Genomic DNA, 14,633 nt, shown 5'->3' with positions numbered 1-14,633 from the left:
ACCTCCAGTCTTCGGCACCTCACCTGTGACTATCGATGATACAAATATCTCAGCAAGATGTCCAGCAATTACTTCCCCAGCTTCCCACAGAGTTCTATGGTACACCTGATCAGGTCCTGGTGATTCATCCACCTTTATATATTTCAAGACATCCAGCACTTCCTCCTCTGTAATATAGTCATTTTGCAAGATGTCACCATCTATTTCCCTACAGTCTATATCTTCCATATCCTTTTCCACAGTAAATACTGATGCAAAATATGCGTTTAGTACCTCCCCCATTTTCTGCGGCTCCACACAAAGGCTGCCTTGCTGATCTTTGTGGGCCCCTATTCTCTCCCTAGTTACCCTTTTGTCCTTAATGTATTTGTAAAAACCATTTGGATTCTCCTTAATTCTATTTGCCAAAGCTATTTCATGTCCCCGTTTTGCCCTCCTGATTTCCTTCTTAAGTATACTCCTACTGCCTTAATACTCTTCTAAGGATTCACTCAATCTATCCTGTCCATACCTGACATATGCTTCCTTCTTTTTCTGAACCAAACCCTCAATTTCTTTAGTCATCCACCATTCTCTATCTCTACGAGCCTTTCCTTTCACCCTAACAGGAATATACTTTCTCTGGATTATCTTTATCTCATTTCTGAAGGCTCCCAATTTTCCAGCTGTCCCTTTACCTGTGAACATCTGTCCCCAATCAGCTTTTGAAAGTTCTTGCCTAATACTGTCAAATCTGTCTTTTTCCAATTTAGAACTTCAACTTTTAGATCTGGTCTATCCTTTTCCATCACTATTTTAAATCTAATGGAATTATGGTTGCTGGCCCCAAAGTGCTCCCCCACTGACACCTCAGTCACCTGCCCTGCCTTATTTCCCAAGAGTAAGTCAAGTTTTGCACCTTCTCTCGTAGGTACATCCACATACTGAATCAGAAAATTTTCTTGTACACACTTAACGACTTCCTCTCCATCTAAACCCTTAACACTATGGCAGTCTATGTTTGGAAAGTTAAAATCCCCTACCATAACCACCCTATTATTCTTACAGATAGATGAGATCTCCTTACAAGTTTGTTTCTCAATTTCCCTCTGACTATTAGGGGGTCTATAATACAATCCCAATAAGGTGAGCTTCCCTTTCTTATTTCTCAGTTGCACCCAAATAACTTCCCTGGATGTATTTCAAGGAATATCCTCCCTCAGCACGACTGTAATGCTGTCCCTTATCAAAAACGCCACTCCCCCCCCGCCTCCCTTTCTATCCTTTCTGTAACATTTGTATCCTAGAACGTTAAGCTACCAGTCCTGCCCATCCCTGAGCCATGTCTCTGCAATTGCTATGATATCCCAGTCCCATGTTCCTAACCATGCCCTGAGTTCATCTGCCTTCCCTGTTGGGCCCCTTGCATTGCAGTTTATGCACTAATAAAGGTGCATTAACAAGGTCGGACTCATAAATTAAACTGCATTGCAAATAAATGCAGTTTAATTTATTAGTCCTACCTTGTCCCTGCTTGCCCTGACTGACTCGCTTCTGTTCTCAACTGTACCAGTTTCAGACTCATCTCTTTCCTCACTATCTCTCTGGGTCCCAACCCCCCACCTTACTAGTTTAAATCCTCCCGAGCAGCTCTAGCAAATCTCCCTGCCAGTATATTAGTCCCCTTCCAAGTTAGGTGCAAACCATCCTTCTTGTACAGGTCACTTCTACCCCAAAAGAAATTCCAATGATCCAAAAATGTGAATCCTTCTCCCATACACCAGCTCCTCAGCCATGCATTCATCTGCTCTATCTTCCTATTCCTGTCCTTGTAGCACTGGGAGTAATCCAGGTATTACTACTCTTGAGGACCTCCTTTTTAAATTTCTGCCTCACTCTCTGTAATCTCCTTTCAGAATCTCAACCTTTTCCCTTCCTATGTCATTGGTTCCAATGTGAACAATGACGTCTTGCTGACCCCTCTCCCCTTTGAGAACATTCTGCACCTTGTCTGAGACATCCTTGATCCTGGCACCAGGAAAGCAACACACCATTCTGATTTTTTGCTGCTGGCCACAGAAATGTCCGTCTGTACCACGGACTGGAGAGTTCCCTAACACAATTGATCTCTTGGAACCCGATGTACCCACCGTTGCATTAGAGCCAGTCTCAATACCAGAAACTTAGCTGTTCTTGCTACGTTCCCCTGAGAATCCATCACCCCCTACATTTTCCAAAACAGCATACTTGTTTGAAATGGGTATAGCCACAGAAGGCTCCTGCACTAGCTGCCTACCTCTCTTATCTTTCCTGGCATTACCCCATCTATGTGACTATATCTGAGACTTTCCCCCTTCCTATAACTGCCATCGATCACATACTGTTGCTGTTGCAAATTCCTCATTGCTTCTGGCTCTCCAACCAATCCATTTGATTTGATAAGATTCACAGCCAGCAGCATTTATTGCAGATATAATCAGCAGTAACCCTCAAACTTTCTTTAAACTCCACATCTGACATATCACTCTAGTAAAGGCCATTGTTTCTCCTTCACAATCTGCAGACCCAGAAAATAATGCCATCTTATTCCTCTACAAACACTGCCCCAGGTTAAATTAATAGTTATGCCTTATATTTTAAGTTTAATCAAGAGACATATTTCAAAAAACATATAATCAAGAAAGAACCCACTCTCCTCACTACTGCAGACTTTCTGTAGGTCACACTTAAAGACAATACAGCTTCTGTGCTGTGAACTTCACCCAAGCATTTCCTCCAAGATCTGTTGTGAATTTCATTATTTGTTAATTTTCCCAGACGCACTCCGATGTCCAGCGATACATGAATTCAAACAGCAAAGGCAGTATCTGCGCAGGTTCACTGCTATGTCAGTTTCTTTCTCTCTCTCTCTCCTGCACTGACCTCACCATGTGCTTCCTTTGTTTGTTCTTCTCCTTTTTAAAACTGCTGTTGTTTTGACTTTTTTTAACTTAAATGTGTAAGTTTTAACCCATTTCCTGTTCCCCAGGACTAAGCTCTTCAAACCTTTGTGTACTAGAGATAAAAAATGTAACACCATCGTAATGGAATTGTAATATTTGTAAGAACTGTGTATAAAGGGGCTCTTGTAAGAACTGCATTTCAGGATTCTATCGCTGCCTTGAACTTGTGTTGTGATTGCTGACTAAAAGAGGCTATTTTCGCCACTCACCTATTCTGCTTGTTATTTGAAAACGATCCCACAGCAGAGACCATTCCCTCCGGGTCCACTTTTCCTTCACTCCTAACATCCCCCACAGTCTCACAGCACTTTATCCTGCAACCACAGAAGGTGCAACACTTGTCTGTTCACTTCCGCCCTCCTCAGTACCCAAGAGCCCAAACAGACTTTCCAGGTGAAGCAGCACTTTGCCTGCATTTCACACAATCTAGTCTACTGCATTCGCTGTTCATAATCCAGTCCCCTCTACACTGGGGAAACAAAGCTGGGTGATTGCTTTGCAGAACATCAATGTTCTGTCCATGAAAGAGACCCTGACCTTCTATTTGCCTGCCACTTCAACACACCATCCTGTTCCTTGGCCAACACTTCTGTCTCAGATTTCCTGCAATGCTCCAGTGAAGCCCAGCACAAGCTATAGGAAGAGCACCTCATTTTCCACTTGAGGATCTTGCAGCCTTCTGGACTCAGTATCAAGTTGAATAACTTTAGGGCTTGAGCTCTCCCACATACTAGGCCTTATCACATAGAACGCCATTACAAATAACCCACTGATGCCACTAAAAATCCCTATTAATAGGTATTCAAACTCCTAGCTGGATTGTTATACACCCCTTTCTCTGTATAACTGTTCTCTCTCTTTGGGTTCCAACCCCACCTATTGGTTACTCCTTGTCCCCTCTCCCACTATATCTTAGAACATAGCACAGTACAGGCCCTTTGGACTTGACGTTGTGCCAACCTTTCATCCTATTCTAAAATCAATCTAACCACATTCCCTACATTATACTGTCATCCATGTCAAGATTAGAGTGGTGCTAGAAAAACACCTAAGGAGACCTAAGTTGCCTCTTAGGTCTCTTTTATATCTTTCCCCTCTCGCCCTAAACCTATGCCTCTAGTTCTGGACTCACCCACCCCAGGGAAAAGACTTTGTCTATTTATCCTATCCATGTCCCTCATGATTTTATAAACTTCAATAAGGTTACCCCTCAGCCTCTGACACTCCAGGGAAAACAGCCCCAGCCTATTCAACCTCTCCCTATAGCTCAAATCCTCCAACCCTGGCAACATCCTTGTAAACCTTTTCAGAACCCTTTCAAGTTTCACAATATCTTTCCGATAGGAAAGAGACCAGAATTGCACACAATATTCCAACAGTGGCCTAACCAATGTCCTCCACAGCTGCAACATGACTTCCCGACTCCTGTACTCAATTCTCTGACCAATAAAGGAAAGCATACCAAACGCCTTCTTCACTATCCTATCTACCTGCGACTCCACTTTCAAGGAGCGATGAACCTGCACTCCAAGGTCTCTTTGTTCAGCAACACTCCCTAGGAACTTACCATTCAGTGTATAAGTCCTGTTAAGATTTGCTTTTCCAAAATGCAGCACCTCGCATTAACCTAGATTAAACTCCATCTCAGCCCATTGGCCCATCTGACCAATGAAGTGAACGGAACTGAACACAATATTCCATGTGTGGTCTACCCAGGGCTTTATAGAAATGCAGCATTACCTCGCAGCTCTTAAACTCAATCCCCCTGCTGATGAAAGCCAACACAGCATATGCCTTCTTAACACGCCTATTAACTTGGGTAGCAACTTTGATAGATCGTGGACATGAACCCCAAGATCCTTCTGTTCCTCCACACTGCCAAGAATCTTGCCTTTACCCCTGTAATCAGCATTCAAATTCAATCTTCCAAAATAAATTACTTCACACTTTTCCAGGTTGTACAGTATCTGCTACTTCTCAGCCCAACTCTGCATCCTGTCAATGTCCCATTGCAATCTACAACAGCCCTCCACACTATCCACAACTCCACCAAACTTTGTGTCATTGGCAAACTTACTAACCCACTCTTCCACTTCCTCATCCAAGTCATTCATAAAAACCACAAAGAGCAGAGGTCCCAGAACCGATCCCTGTGGAACACCACTGGTCACCGAGCTCCAGACTGAATACTTTCCATTTACTACCACCCTGTCTTCTATGGGCCAGCCAATTTTGTAGTCAGACAGCCAAATTTCCCTGTATCCCCTGCCTCCTTACTTTCTGAATGAACATACCATGGGGAACCTTATCAAACACCTGGCTAAAATCCACGTACACCACATAGAGTCATAGAGATGTACAGCATGGAAACAGACCCTTCAGTCCAACCCATCCATGCCGACCCGATATCCCAACCCAATCTAGTCCCACCTGCCACTGGCCGGCCCATATCCCTCCAAACCCTTCCTATTCATATACCCATCCAAATGCCTCTTAAATGTTGCAATTGTACCAGCCTCCACCACATCCTCTGGCAGCTTATTCCATACACGTACCATCCTCTGCGTGAAAAGGTTGCCCGTTAGGTCTCTTTTATATCTTTCCCCTCTAACCCTAAACCTATGCTCTCTAGTTCTGGACTCCCCGATCCCAGGGAAAAGACTTTGTCTATTTATCCTATCCATGCCCCTCATAATTTTGTAAACCTCTATAAGGTCACCCCTCAGCCTCCAATGCTCCAGGGAAAACAGAGCTGAAAATGTGTTGCTGGAAAAGCACAGCAGGTCAGGCAGCATCCAGGGAACAGGAGAATCGACGTTTCTGGCATAAGCCCTTCTTCAGACTTATGCCCGAAACGTCGATTCTTCTGTTCCCTGGATGCTGCCTGACCTGCTGCGCTTTTCCAGCAACACATTTTCAGCTCTGATCTCCAGCATCTGCAGACCTCACTTTCTCCTCCAGGGAAAACAGCCCCAGCCTGTTCAACCTCTCCCGGTAGCTCAGATCTTCCAACCCTGGCAACATCCTAGTAAATCTTTTCTGAACCCTTTCATGTTTCACAACATCTTTCCAATAGGAAGGAGACCAGAATTGCACGCAATATTCCAACAGTGGCCTAACCAATGTCCTGTACAGCCGCAACATGACCTCCCAACTCCTGTACTCAATACTCTGACCAATAAAGGAAAGCATACCAAACGCCTTCTTCACTATCCTATCTACCTGCGACTCCACTTTCAAGGAGCTATGAACCTACACTCCAAGGTCTCTTTGTTCAGCAACACTCCCTAGGTCTTTATCATTAAGTGTATAAATCCTGCTAAGATTTGCTTTCCCAAAATGCAGCACCTCGCATTTATCTGAATTAAACTCCATCTGCCACTTCTCAGCCCATTGGCCCATCTGGTCCAGATCCTGTTGTAATCTGAGGTAACCCTCTTTGCTGTCCACTACACCTCCAATTTTGGTGTTATCTGCAAACTTACTAACTGTACCTCTTATGCTCGCATCCAAATCATTTGTGTAAATGACTATAAGTAGAGGGCCCAGCACCGATCCTTGTGGCACTCCACTGGTCACAGGCCTCCACTCTGAAAAACAACCCTCCACCACCACCCTCTATCTTCTACCTCTGCACCAGTTCTGTATCCAAATGGCTAGTTCTCCCTGTATTCCATGAGATCTAACCTTGCTAATCAGTCTCCCATGGGGAACCTTGTCGAACGCCTTACTGAAGTCCATATAGATTACCTCTACTGCTCTGCCCTCATCAATCTTCTTTGTTACTTCTTCAAAATCCACTGCTCTATCTTCATCAATGTGTTTTGTCATTTCCTCAAAGAATTCAATGAAGCTTGTGAAACATGACTTTCTCTAATCAAGCTAATCATAAATTTTGTCTCTCAGAATCCTCTCCAATAATTTGCCCAGCACCAACATAAGACTGACTGGTCTGTAATTCCCAGGGCTATCCATATTTCCTTTCTTGAACAAAGGAATAACATTTGTCACCCTCCAATCATCTGGAACTACTCCAGTGGAGAGTGAAGATGCAAAGATCATCACCAAAGACGCAGCAATCTCTTCTCACACTTCCCATCGAAACCTTGGGTATATCCTATCTGGTCCAGGGGACTGATCAATCCTCATGTTTTTCAAAATTTTCAACACATCCTCCTTCTTAACATCAACCTGTTCGAGCATGTCAACCTGTTTCACACTGTCCTTAGAAATGACAATGTCCCTTTCACTCATGAATACTAAAGCAAAGTATTCATTAAGGACCTCCTCTACCTCCTCCAACTCGAGGCACAAGTTCCCTTCACTATCCCTGATCAACCCTACCCTCATTCTGGCCATCCTCTTGTTCCTCATATAAGTGTAGAACGCCTTGGGGTTTTCCTTAATCCTACCCACCAAGGCTTTTTCATGCCCCCTTCTAGCTCTCCTAAGTCCATTTTTCAGTTCCTTCCTGGCTATCTTGTAAGCCTCTAAAGCCTGATCCTTGCCTCCTCAACCTTAAGTAACCTTCCTTCTTCCTCTTGATTAGATGTTCCACATCTCGTGATCCAAGATTCCTTCACCCTACTATCCTTTCTGTGCCTCAGTGGGACAAACCTATACAACACTCGCAGAAAGTGCTCCCAAAACAACCTCAGCATTTCCCTGAGAATATCTGCTCCCAATTTATGCTCCACAGTTCCTGCTAATAGCATTCTAATTCCCCCTTTCCATATAAAATATTTTTCCATACTATCTCCTCCTATCTCTCTCCATGACTATAGTAAAGGTCAGGGAGTTGTGATCACAGTCACAGTAATGGTCTCCGAACAAGAGATCTGACACCTGACCTCTTTCGTTGCCAAGCACCAAATCCAATATGGCCTCCCCTCTAGTCAGCCTATCTACATATTGAGTCAGGAATCCTTCCTGGACACACCTGTCAAAATCTGCTCCATTCAAACTACTTACACCAAGGAGATTACAATCAATATTAGGGAAGTTGAAGTCACTCATGACAACAATCCTGTTACTTTTGCACCTTTCCAAAATCTGCCTCCCAATCTACTCCTCTGTGTCTCTGTTGCTATTGAGTGGTCTATAGAAAACTCCCAAAAAAGTGACTGCTGCTTTCCTGTTTCTGATTTCCATCCATAATGATTCAGTCGACAAATCCTCCTCGATGACATCCCTTCCTGCAGCTGTGATACAATCCCTTATGAGCAATACCACTCCCTCAACTCTTTTACCTCCTTCCCTAATCCTTTTGAAACATCTAAATCCCAGGACATCCAACAACCATTCCTGCCCTTTTGAAATCCAAATATCCATAATGGCCACAACATCGTAGCTCCAAGTACTGATCAATGCACTAAGTTTATCACCCTTATTCCCAACACTTCTTGCTTTAAAATAGACACAATTCTACTCATCACACAGACCGTAACTTTGCCCTAACAACTGTCTATCCTTCCTCACAGACTCTCTGTACGCTGTATCTGCCTGTTCACCAGCTACCCCATCCTCTGATCCATAGTTCCCAAAGCTTGCCAAACTAGTTTAAACCATCCTGAAGAACTGTAGCAAACCTCCCACCCAGGATATTGATACCTCTCCAGTTCAGATGCAACCCGTCCTTCTTGTACAGGTCCCACCTACCCCAGAAGATATCCCAATGATCCACATACCTGAAGCCCTCCCTCCTACACCAGCTCTGCAGCCACATGTTCAGCTGCACTCACCCTCTGTTCCTAGCCTCATTAGCCCGTGGTACCAGTAGCAATCCTGAAATTACTACTCTGCTCATCCTGCCTTTTAGCTTCCAACCTAACTCCGTATATTCACTTTTCTGGTCCTCATCCCTTTCCCTACCAATGTTATTGGTACTGATGCATACCAAAACTTTTGGCTGCTCACCCTTCCCCTTAAGAATCCTGTGGACTCGATCCGAGACATCCCTCACCCTGCCACCTGGGAGACAACATATCATCTGGGAACCTCGTTCGCGATCACAGAATCTCCTGTCTGTTCCTCTAACCACTGAATCTCCTATCGCTATCTTTCTCCTATTATTCCCCCACCTCTCCTTCTGAACCACAGGGGCAGGCTCAGTGTCTTTCCCCTGGTTAGTCATTCCGCGACCCCCCCCTCCCCCACCACCACCAGCAGTATCCAGTATCTTCTGCATATAAACTGACATTTTCCTCACTACCATCAATTCTAAGGACGGATTATTCGATCTGAAATGTTAACTGTGATTTCGCTCCACAGAACCTGCCAGACATGCTGAGCTTTTCCAGCAATTTTTGTTTTTGTTTGTTGAGGATGGCAGATTTCCTTCCCCAAGGGACATTAGTGAGCCATATGGGTTTCATGGTCATCAGTAGATTCTTAATTACTGATTTTTTTTTTGTTAAATTCAAATTCCACCAACAGCAGTGGTGGGACTCGAACCTGGGTCACCAGAACATTGGCTGACGTTCTGGATTAATAGTGTAGCAATAATACCACTCGGCAATCACCTCCCCTTATTTAATTGAAGATATTATTTTATTGGAGGCAGTTCAGAGAAGGCTTACTAGGACAATCCTGCTATGGAAGGATTGCCTTATGAACAAAGTTTAAACAGGTTGGATTTCTACACATTGGAGTTTAAAAGAATGAGAGGTGACCTCAATGAAACAAATATGATTCTTAAGGGGCTTGACAGGGTAAATGCAGAGAGGATGTTTCTCTTCATGAGACTAGAAGGCATAGTCTCAGAATTGAGGGGTACCAATTTAAGACTCACATGAGGATGAATTTCTTCTCTCAAAAGGTTGTAAGTCTTTGGAAGTCCTTAACACAGAAAGTTGTGGGGGCAGAATCCTTGTGTGTAGTTAACGCAGAGACACAAAGATTCTTGATCAGTTAGAGAATCAAGGGTTACAGGGAAAAGGCAGGAATGATGGTGTGTCAGCCATGATCCTATTGAATGGCAGAGAAGATTTGAGGAGCTAAATAGCCTACTCCTTTTCTTATCTCTTATGGTCTTACTTATTGTGCATCATGGCTCCCACCATTGTTTTCAATGGAACCCGACATATGTTGCTATTTTCCTTTGTGCTGAAGATACATTGCATATTTTGGCAAGGTTATTTTTAATAGTCATTGGAACACCATCTATCAGTTTTTTTGAATTTATAAGGATAGCTTTCAAATCAAGTAAGAAAAAAGAACCTAACTTCCACAACTATCGCTATTCTTCATATCTGCCTTAACCCCTCGTATATTGCTCTCTACCTCCATCTCACCTTGGCTGGTGCCTGTTTTTAACTAACGTGGTTTTGCATTAAAAAAGCTCTTTTTTAAACAACAGTTCAATGTACAATGTGCTGTTAAGCACTGGTTTGATAAGGTGCAAACTACCACAATTGTACATTGAAACCCTTTGTCTATTGTGTGATCACAAAAAGCCGTTATGCAATATCCAGTGAAAGAATCCTCTGTGAAAGCAAATGCAAATTCATCTCAAGAATCAAAAGCAATGCTTACTGATGTTTTCTTTTTCAAAGTATTCTATTATTAAAGTCGCCATAGTCTTAACAGACCATAGGGCTGCTGTCTCAGTACAGAAAGATGGTGGTTTAACCTATAACTTGCGACTTAACACCTGATCAGTTACAGTCTACATAGAATTGGGCCTACTGTGATAACTCATGTCTGGAAGGTTTCATAAATGGTTACTTTTTCCCAGTGGCATGTCCGAAAGGGGATTAATATTTGCCTGACCAAATAATCATTTAAACAATCATTCCCACAAATATCCTGGATTATTTCCTTTATTTTTCTAAATTTAATCTGGTGTCTTTTATGGTTTGTTTTTTAATAGGTTGGCATTATTATTAGCTACATCTAGAAATAATCTAAAATAGGTTCAGTTCCGTTCATATTTTTATGTTTCTCAAGGGAAATGTGTATTGTATTAATGAGGACTGTACTTTGCTACAATGTACAATTATACAATTACCACATAAAATAGAATTTATCAAGGGCATTTGTTCATACTACTTTGCGATAGCCTGATCCAGTCATAATATTAGGGGCTAATTTACTTTAAATCAAACATTCATCTAAATCAACTTATTTTGGCAAATGTATTTTTGTTTTAATTAAGATTTAAACCACTGGTTTTGATGGCCTGTGTGCTTACCTTGCATGTTCAAACTCCTGCATTTTCTGCTGTCCTGATTCATGTTCTGGCTTTTTTACAAAGCTTTCCTTTTTCTCTTCTGATGTCTGTGTTGTGGGCTGTATCAGACTGGTGCATTTGTAGCAGTCAGAGTGTGGTCATGCAGCTTTCCTGCCATTGGCCTCTTGGTTCATCCAGGATTTTGTTGAATAAAAGCACAATCTCTGGGCTGAGTCATTTGTTTTAATCAAGCACTTAGTCTTCGCTGCTCCTTTCATCTTCCACAAATTTGACATTTAGATTATATTTCAAGAGCTTTTTTTCACTCCAGCAGTTGAAAATTTGGCAGGTTTATAAAACCACATTGTACATCCTTAGTTTAAATTGTTATTTATAGAAATTCCCCAAGCATATGAGGGATATGTTATTTCTGTACAGCATAAGTAAGCATTTTTGCAAAAGGAGGGGCAGCTGCTCTTCCAGCTAATCAGTTAAAGCTGTATTGTCACAAAGTAATTATATTTGCATTTACAACACTACTAGTATAATCCTGTGCTGAGCTAGAAAAATATTTTAAAAACCTTTCATCTCTAATAAGGCTTTTTGTATAGGTGGTCTCTTTACATCTTGCAAAGATTTATTGATGCTATCCTGCAAAATAAAAATTGCTCCAAAACTGCAAGGCAGAGACAAAATAAAAGGAAGCCATTCAAGCTCCCATGTCTGTGTTCCTCTTTTCAATTGAATCTGCTAGCACTATGAAGGGTTACACCCAAAAACGTCAAATTCTCCATCTCCTGCCTGGTTTGCTGTGTTTTTCCAGCCTCCTGCTTGTCTACCTACACACTATCTTTCCAGACAATCAGTGCATAAAACCAACAAGATTTGACCTCATCCTTATCAATCTGCAAGCTGCAAATGCAACTGTCCATGACAGTATCGGTGTAACTGTGACCACCGCACAGTCCTTGCACAGCCAAAGTCCCTCCTTCACATTGAGCATACCCTGCATCATGTCACATGGCACTATCACCGTGTTAAATGAGACAGTTTTGAATAGAACTAGCAACTCAAAGCTCGGCATCCATGAAGAGCTGTGCACCATCAACTGCAGCAGAAGCGTACAGCAACACAATCTGTAACCCCATGGCCTGGCATACCCCACTCCACCATTACCATTAAGACAGGAGATCAACCCTAATAGAGTGGAGAGTGCAGGAGGGCATGCCAAGAGCAGATTTAGGCATACCTCTGAATGAAGTGTCAAGCTGGTGAAGCGACCAAACAACATAAGCAGCAATGATAGACAGAGCTAAGTGATCCCACAATCAACTGTTCAGATCTAAACTCTGCAGTCCTGCTTTATCCAATCATGATTTACAAGAATGTTGCCAGAGTTGGACAATTTGAGCTACAGGGAGAGGCTGAATAGGTTGGGGCTGTTAATGGAGGCTGAGGGGTGACCTTATAGAAGTTTATAAAATTATGAGGGGCATGGATAGGATAAATAGACAAAGTCTTTTCCCTGGGGAGGCCAGAACTCGAGGGCATATGTTTAGGGTGAGAGGGGAAAGATATAAAAGGGACATAAGGGGCAACTTTTTCATGCAGAGTGTGGTGCGTGTACGGAATGAGCTGCCAGAGGAAGTGGTGGAGGCTAGTACAATACAGCATTTAAAAGGCATCTGGATGGGTATGTGCATAGGAAGGGTTTGGAGGGATATGGGCCAAGTGTTGGCAAATGAGACCAGATTAGGTTGGGATATCCGGTCAGTATGGACGAGTTGGACGAAAGGGTCTGCTTCCGTGCTGTACATCCCTATGACTCTATGATTGGCTGTAGACAATTAAACAACTCACTGGAGGAGGAGACTCCACAAAAATCCCCATCCTCAAAGATGGAAGAGCCCAGCAGATCAGTGCAGAAGATAAGGCTGAAGTATTTACAGCAATCTTCAGCCAGAAGTGCTGAGTGGATGATCCATTCCAGCCTCCTCCAGTGGTCCCCAGCATCACAAATGCCAGACTTCAGCCAATTTGATTCAGTCCACATTGTATCAAAAATGTTTGGAGGTATTAAATACTACAAAGGCTATGAGCTCTAACAACTTAGTACTGAAGATTTGAGCTCTGGAACTTGCTGCTTCCCTAGCCTAGCTGTTCCGATACAGTTAAAGCACTGGCATCTACCTAACAAATGTGGAACATTGACCAGATATGTCCTGTACACATAAAGCAGGACAAATCCAACCTGACCTGTTACTACGCCATCCCTGTCAATCCCTGTCCTCATCACAGCCTTTATTCAAATATGGAAAAAAGAGCTGAATTCCAGAGATGAGGTAAGAATGACGGCCCTTGACATCAAGGCTGCATTTGACGAAGTGTGGTATCAAGGCACCGAGTGTGACATGACAAAAACAAGTACCTAGCAAATTTAGCTTGCTGCTTGGTCCGAAGGACTTCACTGCTTCATACAATCAAATTGTACTGCAGGACACAATCTATAGGCACCAGCTGTACATATCAGTCATCCACAGACATTGGCATCCAGCATTTATTAACTCTTCATAATCATCAGTGCACCTCTCCAATACACTGGTGCTCTGGAAGTAAAGACTTGCATTTAGGGATGCAACAACATCTAACACTGAAGACTGCTCCAGGTACAGACAGGCACTCAGTTGTAGGGTTGGACCAGACTGCGTCTCAGGGCTACTTGCTTGTTTTCTTAATACTTGCTTGTTTAGCACCCACTCGCATGCTTGCAACATCTTGTCTTACTGTGCTAACTAGTGCAGTAACACAATCAATCAGATTGCCTTGCTGGTCAGCAGTCTTCCCTCAAGGGAGCAGTTATCTTGCTGTATGGCAGTTTGCTTCATCAATCTCACACCTGCATCATTGGCCACAATTTACAAAAAAACATAATATGAGCAGCAAGTTAGTAGCCATGTCTCAAAGTCCATTTACAATGCACAAGTTAGGAGTGTGATGGAATATTCTGATTTTTGGGTGCAGCCCATCAGTCAAGAAGCTTAACACCAAGACAAAGTAGTCCATCATCACTTTCAACATCTAATTCCTTTACCACTGACACACATCCAGAAAATGTACTGCAGCAATACACCAAGACTACTCTGACAGCACTTTCCAGACCTATGACCTCTACCATCCAAAGGACAAGGACAGCAAATGGACTTGCAAATTCCCCTCAAAGTTACACACCATTCTGAATTTGACTCTTATCATCTTTCCTTTATTGTTGCTGGCCAAAAGTTTGGAACTCCCTTCCTAACAGCACCCAGGAGTGTTCCCACCTCACAAGGACTGCAGCAGGTCAAAACCTCAACTCCCCATCAGCTTTTCCAGGACAACTAGGATGGGAAATAAATGCTGGACTGGCCAGTGATGCCTATGTCCAGGAATGAGAAGCGTTGATATCACTGAGCTTGCCTCAAGGTATGGTCAGGAGAAAGTGA

General features: G+C 42.9%; 1 protein-coding gene across 1 annotated transcript in view; it reads right to left on the bottom strand.

Annotated features, from left to right (window-relative positions):
* The window catches only part of tmem117 (transmembrane protein 117), a 471,225-nt gene that overhangs the window by 438,865 nt on the left and 17,727 nt on the right, over window positions 1-14,633 (bottom strand). The gene's annotated exons all lie outside the window — the stretch shown is intronic.

The sequence above is a fragment of the Chiloscyllium plagiosum genome, unplaced genomic scaffold (assembly GCF_037043375.1).
Source record: "Chiloscyllium plagiosum isolate Xiang-an unplaced genomic scaffold, Cpla_swu_hap1 HiC_scaffold_19, whole genome shotgun sequence".
NCBI lineage: Eukaryota > Metazoa > Chordata > Chondrichthyes > Orectolobiformes > Hemiscylliidae > Chiloscyllium > Chiloscyllium plagiosum.
The sequence above is the reverse complement of the archived record's forward strand: the minus strand, read 5'-3'. Positions and strand labels throughout refer to the sequence as shown.